Source organism: Protobothrops mucrosquamatus, unplaced genomic scaffold (assembly GCF_001527695.2).
Source record: "Protobothrops mucrosquamatus isolate PMUCROS unplaced genomic scaffold, P.Mucros_1.0 scaffold2067, whole genome shotgun sequence".
In the NCBI taxonomy this organism is placed as follows: Eukaryota; Metazoa; Chordata; class Lepidosauria; order Squamata; family Viperidae; genus Protobothrops; species Protobothrops mucrosquamatus.
The window spans coordinates 27,537-48,599 of record NW_015388172.1 but is presented as its reverse complement, the minus strand read 5'-3'; the positions used below and the strand labels follow the sequence as shown (position 1 = coordinate 48,599).

Here is a 21,063-nt window from a genome sequence, read left to right as displayed (position 1 = left end):
GATCACAATGTTTAACATATTACCATATATGGGACCTAGAGGGGTCAGGAAATGCATACGTTGTATAACCTATATATGTGTACTCTGGACACTTCTCGGGGTTCAGATCTTGTTTGTGGCTTTGGGTAGCCTTCTGAACCTGCGCAAATAAACTTTCCTTCTCCAAAGAGCTGGCTCATGTCCTTTCATTCCACAACAGTTTCCTGGCACCCGCAGATGGGACTTTGAGCGAGGCGATGTTTCGCTGAGGGCAGCTTGACCCCTCGGACCCAACGGGAAGCCACTCCTGAAATATTCTCCAGGCGCCACGGGGGAATCCCCTCCGGGAGACAGCAGTGACTTCTCTGCGGAGCCGACGGTGCAGATAGCTAGTCCAAGAACCCTTGGGGGAAGGAAAGGAGGTCTGAACTACTACTGGCCAGGACGTGCGTGTGTGAAGACGCCTCAGGCGAGTATGTATTAAACTGGGGAAGTACCTATCTCGCTTGAAGATAGAAGAGGGGGATTGATCGCCCCCCTGGACTCGGGACGTAGCTCCTAAAGAAGTCTGTGTCAGGGTGTGTGTGGGAGGTTAAGCCATCTGCTGCTGCAGTTCCTATAGGTGACTGTCGAGCTTCCAGCACCGTAGGTCAGTGGCGTTGGCAGTGTTAGTGTCAGAATGGGGGGGGGGGAAGTAGTGTGCCTAGCACACCACCTCAATGTATGTTAAAAGGTTTTGATCAATATTTTAATCACACCAAATACAAAGTGCCCTACCCCCCAGTTTCCAAGGATAGGCTGCGTTTCTTGTGCGAAGATTGGTGGCCTCATTTAGACGTGGGCTGGCCCCCTGAGGGAACATTTAATACTCAGATTATTGATGATCTAACTTCGCTGATTGCAGCCAATGAAGAAAACTATCCTAACCAATTTCAGTACATAGATCAGTGGGGGGATGCAGTAGCAGAAAGGGCAGATGATCTGCTGCAGTGCCAGGCAGAAATGGTGCGTTTGTGTGTAGTTAGACCAAAAGGGAAAAAGTTGAAAGTAGTGGAGAAAAAATATAAGGATGTGAAGATCGCAGAAACGAAGCTGTCTGACTTAAGGAAGGAGGTTCTAGTAGAAGAAGAGGAAGCAGTGCTCCGGCCCCCTCCATATGTGCCACAGCCGCCTCCCCCACCCCAGCCTATGGTAGCACCCCCACCGCTCCAGCCTGTGGCAGGGGCCGCGGCTCGGGCTGAAAGCGCGCAAGCAGTGGTGAGAAAGAAGGGAGGGAAGGCTATGCCGACTGCTCCTAAGGAGGAGAAAGGAGGGGTGAGAGATCGCCCTGGAGGGGAAACTGAAGAGCTGTGTGAAGAGGGAAGGGAGGAGACTGAAGCTGCAGTCTCGACGGGAGTAATGACCAGGTCTAAAGCTAGGGGAGGGGAGCTGCTTGCTCCTTTGAGACAGATGGATCAGCATGTAATGGATCAGCAGGGAGCTGCACAGATCAAATCCATTTTCCAGTATGTTCCGTTTACCACCACAGATTTGTTGAATTGGAAGCAGCATTATGGTCCTTTAACTACTAAGCCAACGGAAATGGCAGATTTGTTTCAGACCATTATGCAAACTCACAATCCCACGTGGCAGGATATTCAGCAGTTGTTAAACACCTTGTTAACGCCCGAGGAAAAGGAAAAGTGGAGAGCGGCTGTTAGAACGTGTGTGAGAGATAGGAATCCAGCTGCCCAGGATTTGCAAGCAGTTGTTTTAGCTAAAGCCCCAGAGACTGATCCAGGGTGGAATGTTCGTGATGACTCCCACATGACATCGCTGAAAGAGTATCAGAATCTGGTGGTGGAGGCGTTGCGCAAAGCTGGAAAGCCTCCAGTAAATATGTCAAAGCCGTCTTTAGTGATCCAGGGAGCGGAGGAAAGTCCAGAAAGCTTTTTGCAGAGGTTGATAGAGGCTTATGAATTGTATACTCAGATAGACCCCAGGCAGGAGAACCATGTGCGGATGTTAAATGAGCGCTTTATAGCACAGAGTTATGAGGATATTAGAAGAAAGTTGCAAAGGCTGGAAGGAGCCTTAGGGAAGAATACATCTGAATTGTTGGAAGTTGCGAGGAAAGTGTTTGTTAACAGGGATAAAATAGAGAGAAAGGAAAAGGAGGCAAGAATGCACAGAAAGACCGAGTTGTTAGCAGTTGCTCTGCAAGGAGGGATGTTACTTGGACCAAACCAGTGTGCAAATTGCAGGGAAGAAGGTCATTGGCAGAGAGAATGCCCAAAGAAAGTGTTGAGAGGACAGGGGTGGAGAGGTAGGCTAGCAGGAGGACGTGGTGGCTTCGGGCGTGGAGCACCTTTGAGGTCCCCCTTTGGAGGCAGAAGATTGAGAGGAAATAGAGGAGGTCGAGGAGGTTTTGATGAACGGAGAGAAATAGAGGGGATTGGATTGGCAGGGACTGGATGGACAGATTGACGGGAACCAGGCTCGGGCTTAGAGGAGACCCCCCCTGAGCCTTTGGTTACTATGGATGTAGGGGGTCGGCAGACAACTTTCTTGGTGGATACTGGTGCAGGAAGGTCAGTTGTAAATAGCCAGGTTGCTATACCGGGTCCCCACTGCATACAGGTTCAAGGCGTAACAGGGCAAGTATTGGGACGCCAAGTGCTTCGGCCTGTAACATGTGTGTTTAAAGGCTCAAAAATCCAGCATGAATTTTTATACATGCCTGAATGCCCGATACCTTTGCTGGGTAGGGACCTGCTCAGCAAACTAGGGGCCACTATTTCTTTTGATGAGGGCCAGCAAAGGATTCAAGTGAAACATCAGCCTGAGACTATGTGGAGGCTAATGGTGGTGCGATCACTAGAGGATGAGTTACAGGAGGAGACATGGAAGGAATTTGGAGTACCAGGGCTGTGGGCAGAAGATAATCCCCCGGGCTTTGCCGCCCACCACCCACCGGTCATTGTAGAGTTGAAACCAGTAGCCGCGCCTGTGCATATTCGCCAGAGGTCATGCTCCAATGAGGCTATAGTTGCAATATATGAGAGTATTCAAAGGTATCTGAAGGCAGGGATTTTGGTGCCTATCCAGTCACCTTGGAATACCCCCATATTGCCCATTAGGAAGCCAGATGGGTCTTACCGCCCGGTCCAGGATCTCTGGGTCATCAATTCTATGACAGTGACCATTCACCCCGTTGTGCCCAACCCATACACTTTGTTGAGCCTGATTCCACCTAAAGCAGCATGGTTTTCTGTGATAGACTTGAAGGATGCGTTTTTCACGATCCCAATTCATGAGGCGAGCCAACCCTTGTTTGCCTTTGAATGGGAAAACCCTAGGACTGGATTGAAATCACAATATACTTGGACAAGGCTGCCACAGGGCTTTAAGAACTCACCCACCCTGTTTGGTACTGCCTTGGGAAAGGACTTACAGCATTTTGTGCCTCGGCAAAGGGGGGATACCCTTTTGCAATACGTGGATGATGTGTTGGTGACAGGTCAGACAGAGGATACCTGTTGGGACAATACAGCCTCCTTGTTAGGCTTGTTGTCCCAATGTGGTTACAGAGTGTCTAGGAAAAAGGCTCAATTGGTGAAACAGAAGGTGCGCTATTTAGGGTATGATATTGAGCATGGACATAGAGCCTTGGGATGGGAAAGAAAGCAGGCAGTCTTGGCTATAGCTGAGCCCACAAACCGGAGACAGTTACGAGGTTTTCTGGGCTTGGCTGGATTTTGTCGAATATGGATTCCAAATTACGCCCTCATGGCAGCCCCGTTATATGCGGCCACAAAGGGGGTGAACATGAGTTGTTTTGCTGGGAAGGAGAACAGAAAAAGGCTTTTAGGGATGTTAAGCTAGCACTCACGTCAGCTCCAGCTTTAGCCTTACCAAATCTGGAAAAAGCTTTTAATTTGTATGTGGATACTAGAGATAATGTAGCTTTGGGGGTCCTGACTCAACAGTTAGGCCAGTGGCAACGGCCGGTAGCATATCTGTCTAAACAATTGGATGGAGTGGCGCAGGGATGGCCACATTGTTTGAAGGTCCTTGCTGCTATAGCAGTCCTGTTGCAGGACTGTAATAAATTGACCTTCTCATGTCCTGTAAACGTACACACTCCCCATGCAGTGCAGGCCATTTTGGATAACAAAGGGCATCTATGGATAAGCAATCAAAGACTTCAAATATCAAGCACTGATGATTGAAAACCCACAAGTGAAACTGATTGTCTCAAATCGGCTAAATCCAGCCACCTTGTTGCCAGGAGACATCAACATAGAACATGATTGCTTGCAAGTATTGGAGAGTGTTTACTCTAGCAGGCATGATTTGTCGGACATCCCTCTGCAGGCAGCTCAGCTCAATTGGTATACAGATGGGTCCAGCTATATGCATGAAGGAAAAAGAGTTTCAGGCTATGCTATTGTAGATGATGATAAAGTTGTAGAGAGTGGGCCTTTAGGCCCTGAACACAGTGCACAGGTGGCTGAATTGTGGGCATTACTTAGAGCATTAGAAAGAGCTGTGGGTGAGACTTTGAATGTGTGGACAGATAGTAAATATGCTTTCCTAACACTACATGCACATGGGGCTGTGTACAAAGAGAGGGGATTTCGTGACTCAGCGGGTAAATATGTACAACATGGACACCTCATTCAGCGCCTCCTTAACGCAGTACAAATGCCAACTAAGGTTGCAGTTATGCATTGTAAAGGGCACCAGAGAGGAGTAGATAAGGTGGCCCAAGGGAATAGGAGGGCAGATTTAGAAGCTAGGAATGCTGCTAAAAGAGGAAAATCCACCATAGATCTCTCCATACATGTGGCCATGGATCTGGGAGTTCTGCCCCCAACTATCCAGCCAACGTATTCCCAGCAAGAATGTGTCAAGGCAGTTACAGATCTTAAGGCAACTATCAAGGATGGGTGGTACTTGTTACCTGATGGGCGCATCTTTGTTCCACAGTCCTCAGCTTGGGCTCTGGTTCAATCATCGCATGATGCCACCCATATGGGTAAAATGGGGCTGGAAGAGGCGTTGGGGCGGGAATATTACATCAATGGGGTGGCTGGCATGGCGGCTCGGGTCGTATCCCAATGTGCTACCTGTGCCAAGGTCAATCCTAGGCAAGGACCCCTCTTGCCCCCAGGAACTATACCTTCATCATACTTTCCTATGGACTCTGTAATGGTTGATTTTACCGACATGCCTAGATGTGGCTTGTACAAAGCTCTATTGGTTTTTTTGGACAGGTATACAGGTTGGCCGGAGGCCTTCCCCACTAAAACAAAGCAGGCAAGGGAAGTGGCCAGGATTTTGTTAAAGGAATTGATCCCGCGGTTTGGGAGCCCATCTCTTATCTCATCAGAAAATGGGCCTGAATTCATACATCAGGTTAATCAGGCTGTGGCCCAGTCAGTAGGGTCCAAGTGGCGGTTCCACAGTGCTTTCCATCCTCAGTCAGGAGGTCCTGCTGAAAGAATGAACCGCACCCTAAAAGAGAAAATTACTAAGATCTGTGCTGAAAGTCATTTGAAATGGCCAGATGCTTTGCCCTTGGCCTTATATGCTATTAGATGTGCACCTCGTAGACAAAGTAAACTATCCCCCTTCGAGTTAATGTTTGGGCGGCCTCCTACCCTGTTGCGACGAAACCTGGCCGGCTGGCCAGATCTGGGACATAAGGGAGGAGTGTGGGCTCTGGAAATGGTACAGGAGCTGAATAGACAAGTAGAGAAACTCAGAAACTATGTTATTGAACAATCCCCACCTAAGTTGGTGACCAGATGTCACTCCTTTAAACCAGGGGATAAGGTGTGGGTTAAACATTGGAAAAAAGAACAGTTGGAGGGTCAGTGGAAAGGGCCATATGAAGTGATATTGGCCTCCCCTCTTGCTATCAAAATTGCAAAATCTAAGTCATGGATCCATTGGACAAGGGTCAAAGCGGCTGCAGATCCCTTGTGGAAAGTGTCATCACAACCCATGGCTCCTACCAAGCTCACTTTTAAACGTATATAGTGTATGCCTTATTGTTTGTGTTCTTAATGCTTTACTTATATAGGATATTCTAACCCTTTCCGGAGCTACTTTGCTGGAACCTTACCGGCAATAGGTTCCTCTACGCACAGTGGTGAAGACCCTTGCTAAGCCACACCGGAAGCTGGCTTTCTACGCACGGGGGAAGACAGGATGAGGATTTTTGTTATGTTCTTTTACTTGCCTTTTTCCCTTGTTCTGGGTAATTATGTATGTGTTTCCAATTTAGGTCAGTGGAGCAGGCCAGAGGAAGCTCCACAAGTGGTACTCTCTTATCTGATTGGAACAGGTGAATGTGGTGGTAATCCCCCTCTTGCTTTCACTCCAGAGTGTTGGAACGGGGTGTTACCCCATCCCTGTCAGCATCCACGGTTATTTGATAGAATTGCAAAAGAAGCATGTCTCACTAGACAGCCTATTAATCCTGAGGCTTGCCCAGTTGTGGGATACATCATGAGAAAGGGAATGTGTGAGAGGGCCCTTATAAGGAAGCCCTTCCTCCCATAACTCTGGATTGTGGACCTCCATTATTCTGGGGATGGGAACAAGTCACCCTAGTCTCGCAGTTAAAACCTGGATGGAAGGGGACTTGTATTGTGCGTGTGAACCCAGTAGAGTTTGGAGTCACGATTAGGAAACCACAGAGAACACAGTCCACTAGAAGGAGGGCTAAAAGGTCCTCCCCAGATATCAAAACGCCTCACCCCTTAACCTCACGGATGCAGTACAATCTATGGGTACGATTGGCTAAGGCGGCTAATGTCACAGACTTTTGTCTTGCTGAATCTTATGATATGGAAAACTTAATCTCTACTTGCCTGATACCTGTGTGTGTCCCAGCTTCTGTAATGAAAGCCTATTCACATAGGGATCGATTACACAATGTGGCAGAAGAACAGATTAATTATGATACACTTTCTTCTTGGGGATATGCCTCTTATCAACTACCACTTGATGCTCTTGTATTACACACCCCCATTGTAGCCATACCAGAAGGTGTAGCTTGTGCTAAAGTCACTGGCTGTGAGCAGTCTACCGCGAAACCCAAGCCAATCTGTGTTAATATGGGCCAAGAGAAGCTGAATTGTTCATCATTTCAGTCAGCACATTCTAACTATGGCCACATATGGTTGCCAACTGGCTGGTTCTTCACATGTGGAAAGGAAACATTCAATTATATCCCTGCAAACATGAGCTCTGCCTATTGTTGTCTGAGTAGACTGACTGCATTTTTACCGAGTAGGTCAGCAATTACTGGTTCTAATACCACACGCTATAGGAGAGCTGAAACCTTAAGTGAGGACTGTGATTCTACCCGCACCCTGTTAAATCCAGCTGAGTACAATGCATTGGCTATTTCTTTAGTGGGCGTTCCTGCTTTGGCATTAAGAGCTCATATTAATATAAACTCTGTTGCCTGTAGCCTGGCCAAAACAATTAACGCTACTTCGGTGGCATTATCGGCCATTAATCAGGAACTCATAGAACTACGTAAGGCAATTCTCCAAAACAGGGCTGCCATAGACTATCTTTTACTCCGCCAACATCTTGGTTGTGACTCATTTGAGGGGATGTGCTGTTTTAACCTCACTGATCAATCAGGGGTAGTAAAGCAACAAATCAAGGTCCTTCACAAAGTGGCTTCTGAGCTGCAGATCAATACCTTGGGCAGCTGGTGGGACAACCTGTGGTCCTGGCTCCCGATGGGCCTTATTGGGAACATCATTCAGTATGCAGTAATCCTTCTTGCTCTACTGGTTGGTGGCTGTTGCCTGGTTCAGTGTCTCTTTTCCCTAGTCACTAGTATATCTTTGCCAAAGCGGATGTCTCTGTTGGTTGAACGGAAAGCAACGGCCCAGGTCATGGCTCTGTGGGATTATGAAAACATGAAAGTAGCGGATCCTAGTGTCACTGGTTGAGAAAAATTGTCCTAAGAAGTAGATTATTCTCCAAAAGGGGGGAGTGAGGTGGAAGGTCAAAAGACATTCCAGAAATTGCTGAGTCTGGAGATAATGCTCTCTCCCACTGTCCTTGACTGCTTCAGCCATATTTCACCCATATCCTGTTTTTGCTTTGCTTAGTAGCCAATTCACTATTTTTATCTCTGTGTCAATGTTCAACTGTCTGGTAGTTTTCCATACTATCAGGAATGCTGAGATCANGATCACAATGTTTAACATATTACCATATATGGGACCTAGAGGGGTCAGGAAATGCATACGTTGTATAACCTATATATGTGTACTCTGGACACTTCTCGGGGTTCAGATCTTGTTTGTGGCTTTGGGTAGCCTTCTGAACCTGCGCAAATAAACTTTCCTTCTCCAAAGAGCTGGCTCATGTCCTTTCATTCCACAACAGGTGCACCATTTCAAGAACAGCCTGGACCCCCATCTGTTCCAAGCCTGTGTCTATCGTGGGGTTCCTGACCAATTGCAGGAGTGGTACCAGGTGGCAGTAAAAATGGACATCGACCTGACCCGCTATAAGAAGCCGATGACTCCCGCACTGAGACTGAGGCCAGAACCGACAAGATGACCACCACCTTGATGGGGGTCATCAAGGTGGTGGTCATCTTGTCGGTTCTGGCCAGGTGCGGTGGAACCTCCTAGGCCGTCTTCAGCCCCACCAATCAAATGTTTTAGATATGGCCAGCCGGGTCACAAGACAGCAGCTCGCCCTGTCCCGTTCCCACAGCAGAGAGGCAGTTCAGCCCCACCGGAGAAAAGAAAAGTAACCCAGCCATCTGCCAGGGAGAAGTCAAATTGGATCACGCAGGAACCAGTTGCCCAGGTCACCTCGCCCACTCAAGAGAGAGTTGAAACCCCAGCTGATTCAGGCACCGCATTGGCTCCCTATGACAGCGATGATGAGGGAGAGAATGATCCGATGGTGAGTCGACCTATCCCACCTTTTTCCCTTTCAGCCAAACTTATAGTTCCTAAAACAGGAACTCAAATGGACTTATGGGTACTGGTAGACTCGGGGTGCTCACAGTGCATTATCAGCCTGCCAAATTGTTCTCAAATTGGGCATTCAGGCAAGGTTACTCTCCAAACCCATGAAGTTTGAACAGGCAGATGGGTTTTTAATGGGAGGAACCCTAGTCACTCACATAACTGAGCCAGTGAGGCTAGAAATAGGTGAACATTGGGAGCTCATCCATTTTGTAGAGGCTCCGAAAATGACTGAAGCAGTGATTCTAGGCCTAGCTTGGTTAGACAAGTGGAAACCCTTTATCTGGTGGGAAAAGGGGATGAGAACCCTAAGATTGCCCATAGGGCCATCCCCTCCCAGTTCCTCCTTTGACATTAGCGGCTAGACGGAGCCACCGGCCAACATGATAAAAATAGCCACCATCCCAATGCCTGGAGAGCCACTCATCCCCAGAGAATATTGAGGCTTGGCAGAAGTGTTTAGTGAAAAGGAATGTGATGTCCTGCCACCCCACAGACCGAATGACTGAACCATTGAGATTTTACCGGGAGCCAAGTTACCAAAGCTAAAAATGTATGCAATGACCCCCCTCGAGGTGGAGGAGTTGCAGCAATACATTGGCAAGAATTTGGCCAGAGGATTCATTGAGCCGGCAAAATCCCAAGTAACAGCCCCAGTACTATTCAAAGAAAAGAAAGACGGGTCACTCCGCCTCTGTGTTGATTATAAGGGGCTCAACTGTGTGAGTGTGGAAAATATGTACCCCCTCCCTCTACTGAAGTATTTATTAACCCATCTGGCGAAGGGGCGAATTTTTACTAAATTAGATCTGAGAGAGGCGTATTACCGCGTTAGAATAAAAGAAGGCGATGAATGGAAAACTGCTTTTAACAGCCCTTTGGGCAGCTATCAGTTCAAAGTTATGCCATTTGGATTACAAGGGGCTCCTGCTGTGTTCATGCAGCTGATTAACCAGGTGCTACACGATCATTTGTACAAAGGTGTTTTGGTGTATCTTGATGACATCTTAATCTATACCAAGACTATGGCAGATCATGTATGTTTAGTATGAGAGGTGTTGAAAAAACTGCTAAATGCTAAACTCTACGTCAAACTGTCAAAGTGCGAATTTCATCAGACACATTTGGATTATTTGGGCTATAGAATTTCCAATGAGGGCATTGAGATGGATCCAGCCAAAGTGAAAGCTGTAATTGAATGGCAGCCTCCAAAAACTCGAAAGCAGCTACAAAGCTTCCTGGGGTTTGCCAATTTCTACCGTCAATTCATCCCATCATTTGCTGAGATTGCTTTACCCCTGACAGAGCTGTTAGAAACTGGCAAAGATGGGGGGAAACCATGACCTGGTCAGCCACTACAATGGACTATGGAATGCCAAACCGCTTTTGAGAATTTAAAAAGACTATTTGCTGCTGAACCAGTCTTAAAGCACCCATACCCAGAGAAACCATTTGTTATTTAAGCCAATGCCAGCGATGTGGCTGTAGGAGCAGTACTTTTGCAGAAAAATCGTGATGGGATTTTACAACCCTGTGCTTACACTTCAAAAAATGGGCTGTTTGGGAGAAAGAAGCCTTTGCGATTCGATGGGCTTTGTTGACATGGCATCATTACCTAGAGGGGAGCAAGGTGCCTTTTGAGGTATGGACTGATCACAAAAACTTAGAGGCATTGAAAACTCCCTGTAAACTATCTCCCAAACAAGTACGTTGGGTGCAATATTTTAATCTTTTTAATTTCACCCTAAAATACATACCAGGTGGAAAGAATTTTCTGGCTGATGCCCTATCCAGATTGCCCCAGTATAAAAGCCAGCGCAAACAAATCATAGACTCCATTATGTCCGCACCACAGGTTATCTCTCAAATAAACCCGCAGAACCTCTCATCTGCTAAGACTCCTAACCCTGACGATCCTATAACAAAGAAGTTGAAACAAGAACTGATTAACAATCAATGGGTTAAGGACAATCAAAGCATCCTTACACATAGAGATGGGTTGGCTTACAAAGGGGGAAAATTATATCTGCCTGAATCACTCAGGCTCCAAGCGCTCCAGTGCAGCCATGATGTCAAACAGACTGGTCACTTTGGTTACTTGAAAACATTGCATTTAATTCGGAGGCAATTTTGGTGGCCAGGCTTAAAGAAAGATGTGGAGAACTATGTCAAAAGCTGCACAGTATGCGCCACCATGAAGAGAATTTCAGGGAAACCCCCTGGACTATTGCAGCCTGTTGCAGATCCCTCCCAACCGTGGGAAGAGATCGCTATGGACTTTATCATCGAGTTACCTGAAAGCAGAGGAAATATAGTAATATGGTCTGTGATTGATCTTTTTTCAAAGCAGGCTCATTTCATCGCCTGCTCTGGCCTCCCGTCAGCCCAGAAACTGGCTAAGATGTTCCTTAAACATATTTACAGACTACACAGCGTGCTGAAGCATGTGATCTCTGACAGGGGGGTGCAATTTACAGCTAAATTCTGGAGAAATTTTCTAAAAATAATTGTCTCAACGCAAGGATTGTCATTGGTTTTTCATCCGTCTACGAATGGGGTGGCTGAAAAAACAAACGTGATGGTGGAGCAATATCTTAGGTGCTATGTGGATTACCAACAGACGAACTGGACTGACCTCCTCCCTTTCGCTGAAGTGGCTTACAACAACACCGTCCACAGTAGCACTGGTTTCATGCCTTTTAAAATCGCTACTGGGAGGGAATTCATCCCAATACCTGAATACCCCCAAGATCCCCCTTGTAATGTATTGGCCACAACTGTTTTAAATCACTTGCTTAATGTCTGACCTACATTGCTGTATTGTTTAACAGTTGCTATTACTGAAAGCCAGACTGGCTGTCTCCAAGCTGATAATGAGGTTTGGGGCAGGAAACTGTTACTTTAAACCTATTGGTTGCCACCTAGAGGCTAACTGTATAAATAGCTGTGCAGCAGCCTTTAGGGCTACTTCTGTTCTGAGTTAATAAACATGTTGCTGTTCAACACTCTGCCTCATTCAATGCCTGAAAAACCGAAGATATAACAGTGGCGACGAAGGTGGGATGTGCTGCTTCATTAAGAGAGCTTGAGGTCACTAGGGGGTGAGGTCAGCACAGAGCCTGACTGGAACTACGTTCCCCCCCTCGGTCTACCAGCAAGCCACGCTGGAGACCACCACGCCCTAAGGATCTGTCCTAGGGCCTACACAGAAGCCAGCAGCACAAGCCATTGAACGAAGAAACAAACCACCATGGCGAAGGTCGGGAAGCTCGAAGAATTCGATGTAACTCATCCGGAGAGATGGGTGTCCTACATCTCCCGCATCGAAAATTACCTCCACGCCAACCAGGTCGCCGAAGATGGATTGAAGGCTGCGACACTCCTCTGCGTGTGCGGCCCAGCCACCTTCGACATTGCAGAGAACCTGGTCGCCCCGGTGCCGCTCGAGTCGGTCACCTACGCGGACTTGAAAAAAAAAGCTCCGAGACCACTTCGAGCCCAAGTTATCCGTTATAGCGTGGAGGCACACTTTTGAGCAGTGGGAGCAACAACCCGGTGAATCTGCAACAGAATTCATTGCCACTCTTCGTCAAGCGTCCTGACTCTGCAATTTCGCAGATTTGGAGGAGAGACTACAAGACCGCTTAGTCTGCGGACTCCGGAATCGAGAGCTCCAACAAAAACTGTTCGCTAAGGAGACTCTCTCGCTACAAGAGGCCTTGAAGGAAGTCATGGCAGACAAAGCCACTGGAGGGGCCGTTAAAGCGCCGCGGCCCTCCAAAAGTGCACCAAGCACCGAAGCCGTCCACCACGAGGACGCCGAGCGGATGGAAGACACCGACTCAGACTACAAAGTCGACCAGCTACGAAAGCACCCGGAGAAGGGACCACAGCCAGCTGGGAAGGCAGTTCCATTCCTTAGATGCATGGGCTGCAGAGGCCACCATCAATGCACGGATTGCCAATTCCGAACTGCAACGTGCCAGGCCTGTGGCAAACCAGGCCACATTGCCGCCGTCTGCCGAGGTCGTCAGAGGGACCGCCCGAAAGAAGACTCATTCAGGAGAGGTACCGGGGGCCCGGGTCAACACCGAGTAGGGTTCTGCTCCAGCCAAAGGAGCGTATTCCGCACTGGTGCCCATCGCCCCCTAAAGCAGAAGCTTAGATTACAGGTCAAGCTTCAAGGAGTTCCATGCAAGATGGAACTGGACATGGGCTCAGCCATGTCCATCATTTCACAAGGAACATTCAGGCACCTATGCCATCATAGCAACAGATGGGCCAAGCTCCGGCCATCTAATCTACTACTCACAGACTTCCAAAACTCCCGAGTGGTGGTCAAAGGCGAAGTCACACTTCTGGTGGAATTCAAGGGGTTCAAGGGGCCACTAGATGTTGTAGTGGTGGAAGGCCAATGCACGAGCCTCATAGGGCTCAATTGATTTGATGCATTGGGCATTCAAGTAACCGGCATTCACCGAACACAAGCGGCAGATCTGTCTGCAGTCTGCCAAGAGTTCGCGGATGTTTTCAGTTCTAGTCTATGGGAGTACAAGGGTTCTCTGATTGCCCTCAAGCTTGATCCTATTGTTGTGGCTCCGTCTTGTGAGCCCCTCTTATCGGAGGAAGAAGGCTCCGAACATGAAGGAGAGGAGATGGCCAGGCCTCCCTCTCCAGGACCCTCCTCTTTGGCAAGGCCTCAGGTGTCTCCCGACAGAGAAGAGATTGACCAGGAGCCAGGTGGTTCTGAGATTGGCCAGGAGCCAGGAGTTTCTGAGATTGGCCAGGAGCCAGGTGTTTTGGATAGTGAGGAAGAGAAGTTGTGGCTGGATCCACGCCAGCGTAGGAGCGACAAGCGTGTGCAGCAGAAAAGGAGACATGCCAGAGATTAAGCTAAGTCACTGGACCACACCCCACAGGCTATAAAAGGGAGGTGGTGGCCATTTGGACCTCTGTGACGGACAAAAGCTGAATCTCTGGCGAAGTAGTTTGCTGTGGCTTTAAACTGTGTGTATTGTTTTTTGTTTCTGTGTGCTTGGAGTAAAAGGTCTTGGCAGGCAGCTACGGAGCTGCTGCCAAGTTTCTTATCGGTGAANAGCTGAATCTCTGGCGAAGTAGTTTGCTGTGGCTTTAAACTGTGTGTATTGTTTTTTGTTTCTGTGTGCTTGGAGTAAAAGGTCTTGGCAGGCAGCTACGGAGCTGCTGCCAAGTTTCTTATCGGTGAAGTGGTGTCTGGAGAAGTCTTTAACCCTCGGCTGGCTGTTTGGGTGTGTGGGTCGGACGGGGACAGAACACCTATGGTAACTCCAATGTGGATCAAGCCTCATAGAGTGCCTTTCGTGTTAAAACCCAAAATTGATGCAGAGCTGGATAAGCTAGTGGAACAAGGGGTATTGCAGCCCCTAGACAGTGGGGTATGGGAGACCCCCATTGTAACGCCATTAAAGGCCAATGGGGAAGTGTGAATATGCGCTGACTATAAGTGCACCCTCAACAGGGCACTTCAACAGCACGCGTACCCTGTGCCAGTTGTCAGCCATATTTTGGCGTCATTGCAAGGAGGCCGCGTGTTCGCCAAATTAGATTTGGCATAGGCCTATCAACAACTGCCCATGGATGAGGCCATGGTGGTAGCCCAGACCATTGTCACCCATAGGGGGGCTTTTAAGGTTAAGCACCTACAGTTCGGGGTGAGTGTAACCCCAGGGCTGTTCCAGGGAGTGATGGAGTGCACGCTCAAGGGAATTCCAGGGGTTTGCCCCTACTTCAATGATGTCTTCATTCCTGGGGAATCAGTTGAGATTCTGGCTGAACGGCTTAAGGCCGTCCTTCAGCGGTTCCACGATGCGGGACTTAAACTAAAAAAACAAAAGTGCAAGATTGGGATAGAGTCAACCGATTTCCTTGGTTTCCGCATCGATGCCGAAGGCATTCATCTGGTGGAATCCAAAAGGAGCAAAAGGAAGGGTAATAGAGACAAGAAGCATAAAAAAAATAGATCAAGTAAAAAATGGAAGATGCAATTAAGCTCTTTTCTGTAAACATTAATGGTTTAAATATACCAAGAAAAAGAGTACAAACGTTTAACAAATTAAGGAAATTGGATGCAGACGTGATATGTCTTCAGGAAGTTCATATAAAAAGGATTATAGAAAACTACTAGAGAATGTAAAATTAGGAACACTATACACAACATTAGCACAAAACAAGAAAGGAGGAATTGCTATATATGTCAAAGAAAAAATAAAATCAAAATTAATATATTCGGATGAAGAGGGGAGAATTTTAATGTTGGAAATAGAATTAGAGCAAAAACAAATCTTATTAACGGCAGTATATGCACCAAATAATAATCAACATGAATTTTTTAAAAAGGTACATAAGAAACTAGTGGATCTGGATTACGAAAGTATTCGTATGATTGGGGATTTAAATGCAATAGTTGATGTTAAGAAAGATTATAAGAGTAGTAAAAAGAAGAAAAAGAAGAAAAATATATTACCAAAATCGTTCTTTGACATGGTAACAGAACTCAACCTTCAGGATATATGGAGAGAGACACACAGGTCAGACAAACAATACACATTCTATTCGTATCCGCATCAATCTTGGTCTAGGATCGATATGGCCTGGGCAACAACAGAAGTACAAAACGGGATAGAGGAAATTGAAATAGGACTTAATGATTGGGCGGATCATAACCCAATAATAATAAAATGGAAAGGCCAGAAACAGAAAAAATGATGGTCAATGAATCAAAGAATGTGTAAAGATAAACAATATATACAGATGCTAGAAAAGGAGTTGACATTATTTTTTCAGGTAAATAAAAAGGAAGAGACATCAACACAAAATTTGTGGGATACTACAAAAGCCTACATTCGGGGATTGACAATTGCATACAATTCTAAGAAAAATAAAGATAGGAGACTTCAACAAGGAAAATTACAAGAAGAACTTAAAAAAAAATAGAAGGTGATCTACAGAAGGACCCACAAAACAAAAAGATAAAAGAAAAATGGACTATTATAAAACATAAGATTAACCTGACAACACAAAAAGAAATGGCACAGAAAATTAGGATGGCGAAACAAAATTACTTTGAAAATGCGAATAAAACTGGTCGATGGTTGGCCTATAAATTAAAAAAAGAAAAAGGCAAAAGAATAATACATCAACTACAAGATGAAAGTGGAACAGTACAATATAGACGGGAAGAAAAAAAGAATATAATACAAAATTTCAAAGCTATACCATCAGGAAGATATAGCAGATGATAAAGTCAAACAATATATAGAGGCAGCAAAAATGAGCAAAATCACTGAAGAACAAAAGGAAATGTTGAATAGACCAATAACCGCAATAGAACTAGAAACAGCATTGAAAAAACAAAAAAACAATAAATCACCAGGCCCAGATGGAATTCCGGTTGAGTTTTATAAAAATACACAAGAGTCACTACAATGGATAATGTTGGAGATTTATAATGAGGTGCTGGAGGAGGCAAAGATACCGACAACTTGGACTGAAGCAATCATCACCCTCATCCCTAAGGAAGACTCAGACCTGCAACAAATTCAAAATTATAGGCCGATTTCTTTACTGAATACAGATTATAAGACATTTGCAGCAATAATAGCAGAAAGGATTTAAAAAAGTTTTTGAATAACTACATCCACCCAGATCAAAATGGATTTCTACCAGGACGACAGATAAAAAATAATATGAGGATAATAATGAACACGGACTTCCGGTGTGCAGGCGACCTCGTCGGACGCAGCCGACAGCTGCCTCCCGCCTGTTTTCGCATAAAAGCCCAATTAAGTGGCTTCTTCATCTGTCAGTCTTTATTAGCACTTGTTAATTGAGTGAAAAAACATGGAGGCTTGTTGGTGGTGTTTGGTAGCCACAGTTTAGTTATTTCCAAAGAAATAAATGGATTTATTTATGGAAAATGTTATGTGCTCCTGGCTACTTTCCTTCGTGACCAGAGGCAAGCTCGCCTGACCAATAACCAGCCAAGACACAGTGAAGGCCCTTTGTTTCGTTTATTGCAATAAGCGGGGAGAGAAGCTATCAAAGCTTGGTTCTCTCCAAAGTTTTAACCCAAAACATCTCCTTCTTTTATTCATCCCTATCACCGGCCGCTCCATCCCTCCTCTTTCCCCATTGGCTGAGGTGCTATGAGGTTACACTCTTTCCGTCTGCCTATACACATTTGCTGATAGCCCAAAATTGGAAGAGCCCAATCCTGCCTACAATGGAAGACTGGAGATTGAAAGTTTCGAATCTTGCTGAAATGGCAAAGATTTCGGCTTATTTGAAGAACTACTCGAATGAACAATTTCTATCAATATGGAGAAGATGGATTGTTTATATTCAAAAGAAGCAGAGTGGTAGAATATAACTTAGGTTTTTAGATTCTTTATTTTGTTTACTCTTTCTATCTTTTCATGTAGATTAAGACATTTAGTGGAGTTAGAGATATTAGTAATTGTTTATTTATATATGAATATTATCCTGGGATTTGGTTTGGGAAGTCCGGGGGGGTGGGGGATTTTACTTGTTTTTGTGTTTATCTATGTTTATGATTGTTTTTTATGATGAAAAATAATAAAATTTCTTTGGAAAAAAAAATAATGAACACTTTAGAATTTTATGAAGCCCATCCTGAAAGACAAGCTACACTGGTTTTTCTTGATGCCCAGAAGGCATTTGATAATCTGAATTGGAAGTTTATTATAACACAATCGCACTATACGGATTTTGGGACAAAATTTGGAAAGATGGTTGAGAAAATATATACTAAACAAACAGCTAGGGTAATTATAAATGATGAAATGACAGAAAAAATTGATATAACCAAAGGAGTAAGACAAGGATGCCCACTCTCCCCTCTTCTGTTTATTTTATCATTAGAAATACTTCTGACAAAAATCAGAGAGGACCAAGACATAAAGGGTTTAAAAATTAAGAAGGAAGAATATAAGGTCCAAGCCTTCGCTGATGATTTGGTATTCATTTTGGAAGATCCATTAGAAACCGGCCTTAAATTGATTCAAAAAATAGAAGAATTCGGTGAGGTAGCCGGACTTAAGATCAATAAGAATAAATCCAAATTAATAACCAAAAATCTTACAAAGGCACAGGAAAGTGAACTGGAAGATAAAACAAAGATAAGTGTAACTAAGAAAATAAAATATTTAGGGATCTGGCTTACAGCGAAGTGTTCCTCGATTAAGGAGGATAATTATGATAAAATATTACACCAGATAAAAAAAGATTTAGAAAATTGGGGAAATCTACAAATTTCATTTTTAGGGAGGACCGCTATGGTCAAAATGAATATATTGCCAAAAATATTATTTCTGTTCCAAGTTATTCCAATAAAACTAGGGAAAACATTCTTTCAAGAATTAAATAAATTGGTCACTAAATTTATATGGCAAAGGAAAAAACGCAGGATTAAATTAAAACTCTTGCAAGATATGAAAGATAAAGGGGGATTGGCATTACCAGAGTGGGAAATATACTACCAAGTATCGAGCCTAACTTGGCTAAAAGAATGGATAGAATTGAAAAATACCAGAGTTTTAACAATAGAAGGACATGACTTGCAAGCGGGGTGGCATGCATTCCTATGGGACGAAAAATATAAAATACACAGATACTTTCAAAGACACATTGTTAGGAATGCATTGCTACAGACTTGGGAAAAAATAAAACAAAAACATTATATAAGAATTCCAATGTGGTTATCCCCAACAGAAGCTCTGAAACACCCAAACCTACTGGATATAAATAAGATAATTAGAATGCATTTCAATTTAACATTACAACAATTAAATGATCAGAAAACAAAAAGAGAGAGAGATCATGTAAAGTAGACAGCTGAATATAAACTAGTGGAGACTCAAGTGGAAAATGATTTACAAGAAACATTGAACATGGAAAAGATAACTTGTACTTTAAGACCACAAAGTAAATTTGAGGATAAGGAAAAAGATTTGACAAAATAGATTGCTGAGCTGTTGGGAGTACCACAAGAAACAGGGAGACAAAGGATGATGAGAGAAATCTTCAATGAATATGAAGGGGCAAAATCTTTTTACAAAGACATGATGTTTGATTTGCCTACTATATTTACAACATTTACAAGATTTTGGAAAGACTCTTTGATTCAACGGAATATATTGATTGGGAAAGATGCTTGGCAAAAGAAGAGGGCTAAAGTGAGAATTGAGGAATTAGATGATGGGGTGTATCAGAGGGAATATTTAAAAATTAAACACTTGTTTGAATATGGTTGAAGAAAGATTTTAGTTTAAGAGGGATGAACCCTCCAAGTAAGACAGTATTTTTTTCTTTTCTCTTTTTTTATTCTGTTTTTTGATATGAGAAATATAAAAATGTTTGGGATGATCAATATAAAGGAAATGTTTTAGATATTTACATGTAATTGATTTTAAGAAAATTCCAATGGATAACTAAAAAGGGAAAAATGTTTTGAATAGAGTTAAAAGATTAGATGATTGGATTTATTAAATGGAACATTTAAAGATTAAACATAGGTTTAATTATGAGTAAAAAGAACAGAATTTTTTTTGGAAATAAGTGTATACTAGTTCAAGAGGGATATGTATTTTAAGTAGTATATTATTTTCTTATTTTTCTCTCCCTTTTTTCTCTCTCTCGTCTATTCTTTTTCTATGTTTTGCTTTTGTGTCTTTTTCTTACTTAATTTTTAAGACATGAAAATAGATTTAAATAATTTAAGGTAATTAACTCTGGGAAAATTTTAACCAGTAGAAATGTTTTGAACATTGTAGGGAAAATAAATTTAAATAAGAATTGTAAACAGGATTCATGACGAGGCAACCAAGATGACCAGATAGAACAGAAGCATGATATTGATGTGATTATTATTGGTAGAAATTTTAGAAAAATCTTTATATTTAATTGTTACCTATCAAATTAATAAGAATTGTATTAATTTAAGGTGGCAAAGAGAATATTATTGGAAGAAGAGAAAATCAAGCAAAGCTATTATGTGGACTTTGGAATACAGAAACTGACTGTTAGTGATTACTTTGTAAACATAAACCCAGACAACATGCTGTTTACCAAATATCAAGGTGTTTATGTTAAAAATCAATAAAATATATTTTTTTAAAAAAGCAAATACAATCCTGGGTTGCATAAACAGAGGCATAGAATCAAGATCATGTGAAGTATTAGTACCGCTTTATAAAACCCTAGTGAGACCACACCTGGAATACTGCAACCAATTTTGGTCACCATACTACAAAAAGGATGTTGAGACCTTGGAAAAAGTTCAGAGAAGAGCAACTAAGATGATCCAAGGCCTGGAGACTAAAACATATGAAGAATGGCTGCAGGACTTGGGTTTGGCTAGTCTAAAGAAAAGAAGAAAGAGGGGTGACCTGATAGCAGTATTCCAGTATTTGAGAGGCTGCCACAAAGAAGAGGGGGTCAAATTATTCTCCAAAGCACCAGAGGGCAGGACAAGAAACAATGGTTGGAAACTGATCAAAGAGAGAAGCAACCTGGAATTAAGGAGAAATTTCCTGACAGTGAGGACAATTAACCAGTGGAACAGCTTGCCCTCAGAAATCGTGGGTGCTCCATCACTGGAGGTTTTTAAGAAGAGACTGGACAGTCACTTGTCTGAGATGGTATAGGTTCTCCTGCTTGAGCAGGGGGCTGGACTAGAAGACCTCCAAGGTTCTATTCTATTCTATTCTATTCTATTCTATTCTATTCTATTCTATTCTATTCTATTCTATTCTATTCTATTCTATTCTATTCTATTCTATTCTATTCTATTCATGGTGTGATCTGAAAACAAAAAGACCAAAGAGCATCTGTGAGGCCTTTGAGCTTTTCAGCTTGCTTCTTTCCTGCAGTTGGGGCATCAAAATATGCAACCACCAATTAAAGAAATGGTGACTTTACCCCCACCTGATATAAATCACCCCTTCTTGACATAAAGGAAACCCTTGAAGAAACTCTCCCATTTCTAATGAAGGGGAGGAGAACAAGTTGGCCCAAGTCCAATCCT

General features: G+C 43.9%; 1 pseudogene; it reads left to right on the top strand.

The window, feature by feature from the left end:
• Positions 1–1,785: 1,785 nt before the first annotated feature.
• On the top strand, positions 1,786–7,943 carry LOC114923131 (annotated as a pseudogene).
• Positions 7,944–21,063: the final 13,120 nt, after the last annotated feature.